Source organism: Oncorhynchus gorbuscha, unplaced genomic scaffold (assembly GCF_021184085.1).
Source record: "Oncorhynchus gorbuscha isolate QuinsamMale2020 ecotype Even-year unplaced genomic scaffold, OgorEven_v1.0 Un_scaffold_1529, whole genome shotgun sequence".
Lineage (NCBI taxonomy): Eukaryota > Metazoa > Chordata > Actinopteri > Salmoniformes > Salmonidae > Oncorhynchus > Oncorhynchus gorbuscha.
In genome coordinates, this window is record NW_025746280.1 from 77,501 (window position 1) to 82,500 (window position 5,000).

Consider the following 5,000-nt stretch of genomic DNA (forward strand, 5'->3'; position numbering starts at 1 on the left):
AGAGAGAGAGAGAGAGAGAGACAGAGAGAGAGAGACAGAGAGAGACAGAGAGAGAGAGACTAACTATGTATTCATCCAACCTGTTTGTCAGTAAAGACCTGACAGCTTGATGGAAACAGAAAATGCCGACAAAAAACAAAATACGCTAGACAAGGTGGTATATTTTCTTGTATCTTTAGAATGAAATGAAGTCCTTATCCGTTTTATAGGTCTATAGGCAGCCGACACGCAGCAAAGATACACACGGTCAGAGACCCACTAAAACAGCATCGGCCCTTCTGAGCCTGTCTGGCAGGGTTGGTTCTAGAGTTCAATCTTGGTTTCATCAGAGCAGAGAATCTTGTTTCTCACGGTCTGAGAGTCCTTCAGGTGCCTTTTGGCAAACTCCAAGCTGGGCTGTCATGTGCCTTTTACTGAGGAGTGGCTTCCGTCTGGCCACTCTACCATAAAAGTTCTCTCTCAGGTCTCTCCAGAGATGATCGATCAGGTTCAAGTCCAGACTCTGGCTGGGCCACTCAAGGACATTCAGAGACTTGTCCTGAAGCCACTCCTGTGTTGTATTGGCTGTGTTCTTAGGGTCGTTGTCCTGTTGGAAGGTGAACGTCTGGAGCAGGTTTTCATCAAGGATCTCACTGTACTGCGTTGTCTTGTCACCACAGTCTGAGGTCCTGACCACTCCTGTGTTGTATTGGCTGTGTTCTTAGGGTCGTTGTCCTGTTGGAAGGTGAACGTCTGGAGCAGGTTTTCATCAAGGATCTCACTGTACTGCGTTGTCTTGTCACCACAGTCTGAGGTCCTGACCACTCCTGTGTTGTATTGGCTGTGTTCTTAGGGTCGTTGTCCTGTTGGAAGGTGAACGGTCACCACAGTCTGAGGTCCTGACCACTCCTGTGTTGTATTGGCTGTGTTCTTAGGGTCGTTGTCCTGTTGGAAGGTGAACCTTCACCCCAGTCTGAGGTCCTGAGCGCTCTGGAGCAGGTTTTCATCAAGGATCTCTTTTTGTTCCGTTCATCTTTCCCTCCAGACGATTTTCCCACAGCATGATGCCGCCACCTCCATGCTTCACCGTTTTTTTTTTTATGTAGATTTTTTATTTTACCTTTATTTAACACGGCAACTCAGTTAAGATTCTTATTTACAATGACGGCCCACCGGGGAAGTGTGTTAACTGCCTTGTTCAGGGGCAGAACAACAGATTTTTACCTTGTCAGCTCGGGGATTTGGTCTAGTAACCGGTGTAAATGTGTCGGCGTGTTGGAGGTGTCGACAGCTGGCTATTCTGGTTGAGCGTGGCGACATACTGTTAAACTTTTTATCCACAACTTTCTGTCCATCGCCGTTGTAATCTACTGGGAACCCAAAATGTTCCCAAACTGGAGATTTAAAAAGATGGAGGAGAATCCTCCTGGTTTAACAACCCGACCACTCACCATGGTACAGAACTACATCCCGGCTGCACCTCACAAAAAGACCGTTTGAAATGTACCAGTTTTTAAGATTTGATTACAACGACTGTGTCAGCTCTAGGTATTTTAACGGACTCTCATGAGCATTTTTTTTTAAAACTCAGATTTACTCAAAAGGCCCAGGCCTCCAGCCTATAGTCTATAGTGTTACAGGCCTCCAGCCTATAGTCTATAGTGTTACAGGCCTCCAGCCTATAGTCTATAGTGTTACAGGCCTCCAGCCTATAGTCTATAGTGTTACAGGCCTCCAGCCTATAGTCTATAGTGTTACAGGCCTCCAGCCTATAGTCTATAGTGTTACAGGCCTCCAGCCTATAGTCTATAGTGTTACAGGCCTCCAGCCTATAGTCTATAGTGTTACAGGCCTCCAGCCTATAGTCTATAGTGTTACAGGCCTCCAGCCCAGCCTATAGTCTATAGTGTTACAGGCCTCCAGCCTATAGTGTTACAGGCCTCCAGCCCAGCCTATAGTCTATAGTGTTACAGGCCTCCAGCCTATAGTCTATAGTGTTACAGGCCTCCAGCCTATAGTCTATAGTGTTACAGGCCTCCAGCCTATAGTCTATAGTGTTACAGGCCTCCAGCCTATAGTCTATAGTGTTACAGGCCTCCAGCCTATAGTCTATAGTGTTACAGGCCTCCAGCCCAGCCTATAGTCTATAGTGTTACAGGCCTCCAGCCTATAGTCTCTAGTGTTACAGGCCTCCAGCCCAGCCTATAGTCTATAGTGTTACAGGCCTCCAGCCCAGTCTATAGTCTATAGTGTTACAGGCCTCCAGCCCAGTCTATAGTGTTACAGGCCTCCAGCCTATAGTCTATAGTGTTACAGGCCTCCAGCCTATAGTCTATAGTATATAGTTTACAGGCCTCCAGCCCAGCCTATAGTCTATAGTGTTACAGGCCTCCAGCCCAGCCAATAGTCTATAATGTTACAGGCCTCCAGCCTATAGTCTATAGTGTTACAGGCCTCCAGTCTATAGTGTTACAGGCCTCCAGCCCAGCCAATAGTCTAGTGTTACAGGCCTCCAGCCCAGTCTATAGTCTATAGTGTTACAGGCCTCCAGCCCAGTCTATAGTCTATAGTGTTACAGGCCTCCAGCCCAGTCTATAGTCTATAGTGTTCCCGTCCTCCAGCCCAGTCTATAGTCTATAGTGTTACAGTCCTCCAGCCCATAGTCTATAGTGTTACAGTCCTCCAGCCCATAGTCTATAGTGTTACAGGCCTCCAGCCCATAGTCTATAGTGTTACAGGCCTCCAGCCCATAGTCTATAGTGTTACAGGCCTCCAGCCCATAGTCTATAGTGTTACAGGCCTCCAGCCCATAGTCTATAGTGTTACAGGCCTCCAGCCCATAGTCTATAGTGTTACAGGCCTCCAGCCCATAGTCTATAGTGTTACAGGCCTCCAGCCCATAGTCTATAGTGTTACAGGCCTCCAGCCCATAGTCTATAGTGTTACAGGCCTGCAGCCTATAGTCTATAGTGTTACAGGCCTCCAGCCCATAGTCTATAGTGTTACAGGCCTCCAGCCCATAGTCTATAGTGTTACAGGCCTCCAGCCTATAGTCTATAGTGTTACAGGCCTCCAGCCTATAGTCTATAGTGTTACAGGCCTCCAGCCTATAGTCTATAGTCTATAGTGTTACAGGCCTCCAGCCCAGCCTATAGTCTATAGTGTTACAGGCCTCCAGCCTGTAGTCTATAGTGTTACAGGCCTCCAGCCTATAGTCTATAGTGTTACAGGCCTCCAGCCTATAGTCTATAGTGTTACAGGCCTCCAGCCTATAGTCTATAGTGTTACAGGCCTCCAGCCCAGCCTATAGTCTATAGTGTTACAGGCCTCCAGCCTATAGTGTTACAGGCCTCCAGCCCAGCCTATAGTCTATAGTGTTACAGGCCTCCAGCCTATAGTCTATAGTGTTACAGGCCTCCAGCCTATAGTCTATAGTGTTACAGGCCTCCAGCCTATAGTCTATAGTGTTACAGGCCTCCAGCCTATAGTCTATAGTGTTACAGGCCTCCAGCCCAGCCTATAGTCTATAGTGTTACAGGCCTCCAGCCCAGTCTATAGTGTTACAGGCCTCCAGCCCAGTCTATAGTGTTACAGGCCTCCAGCCTATAGTCTATAGTGTTACAGGCCTCCAGCCTATAGTCTATAGTATATAGTTTACAGGCCTCCAGCCCAGCCTATAGTCTCTAGTGTTACAGGCCTCCAGCCCAGTCTATAGTGTTACAGGCCTCCAGCCCATAGTCTATAGTGTTACAGGCCTCCAGCCCATAGTCTATAGTGTTACAGGCCTCCAGCCCATAGTCTATAGTGTTACAGGCCTCCAGCCCATAGTCTATAGTGTTACAGGCCTCCAGCCCATAGTCTATAGTGTTACAGGCCTCCAGCCTATAGTCTATAGTGTTACAGGCCTCCAGCCCATAGTCTATAGTGTTACAGGCCTCCAGCCCATAGTCTATAGTGTTACAGGCCTCCAGCCTATAGTCTATAGTGTTACAGGCCTCCAGCCTATAGTCTATAGTGTTACAGGCCTCCAGCCTATAGTCTATAGTCTATAGTGTTACAGGCCTCCAGCCCAGCCTATAGTCTATAGTGTTACAGGCCTCCAGCCTGTAGTCTATAGTGTTACAGGCCTCCAGCCTATAGTCTATAGTGTTACAGGCCTCCAGCCTATAGTCTATAGTGTTACAGGCCTCCAGCCTATAGTCTATAGTGTTACAGGCCTCCAGCCCAGCCTATAGTCTATAGTGTTACAGGCCTCCAGCCTATAGTGTTACAGGCCTCCAGCCCAGCCTATAGTCTATAGTGTTACAGGCCTCCAGCCTATAGTCTATAGTGTTACAGGCCTCCAGCCTATAGTCTATAGTGTTACAGGCCTCCAGCCTATAGTCTATAGTGTTACAGGCCTCCAGCCTATAGTCTCTAGTGTTACAGGCCTCCAGCCCAGCCTATAGTCTATAGTGTTACAGGCCTCCAGCCCAGTCTATAGTGTTACAGGCCTCCAGCCCAGTCTATAGTGTTACAGGCCTCCAGCCTATAGTCTATAGTGTTACAGGCCTCCAGCCTATAGTCTATAGTATATAGTTTACAGGCCTCCAGCCCAGCCTATAGTCTATAGTCTATAGTGTTACAGGCCTCCAGTCTATAGTGTTACAGGCCTCCAGCCCAGCCAATAGTCTATAGTGTTACAGGCCTCTAGCCCAGTCTATAGTCTATAGTGTTACAGGCCTCCAGCCCAGTCTATAGTCTATAGTGTTACAGTCCTCCAGCCCAGTCTAGTCTATAGTGTTACAGTCCTCCAGCCCATAGTCTATAGTGTTACAGTCCTCCAGCCCATAGTCTATAGTGTTACAGGCCTCCAGCCCATAGTCTATAGTGTTACAGGCCTCCAGCCCATAGTCTATAGTGTTACAGGCCTCCAGCCCATAGTCTATAGTGTTACAGGCCTCCAGCCCATAGTCTATAGTGTTACAGGCCTCCAGCCCATAGTCTATAGTGTTACAGGCCTCCAGCCCATAGTCTATAGT

The 5,000-nt window shown here is 47.9% G+C and overlaps 1 pseudogene; it reads right to left on the bottom strand.

Moving 5' to 3' along the window:
- The window catches only part of LOC124023181, a 72,425-nt pseudogene that overhangs the window by 17,378 nt on the left and 50,047 nt on the right, over positions 1 to 5,000 (bottom strand).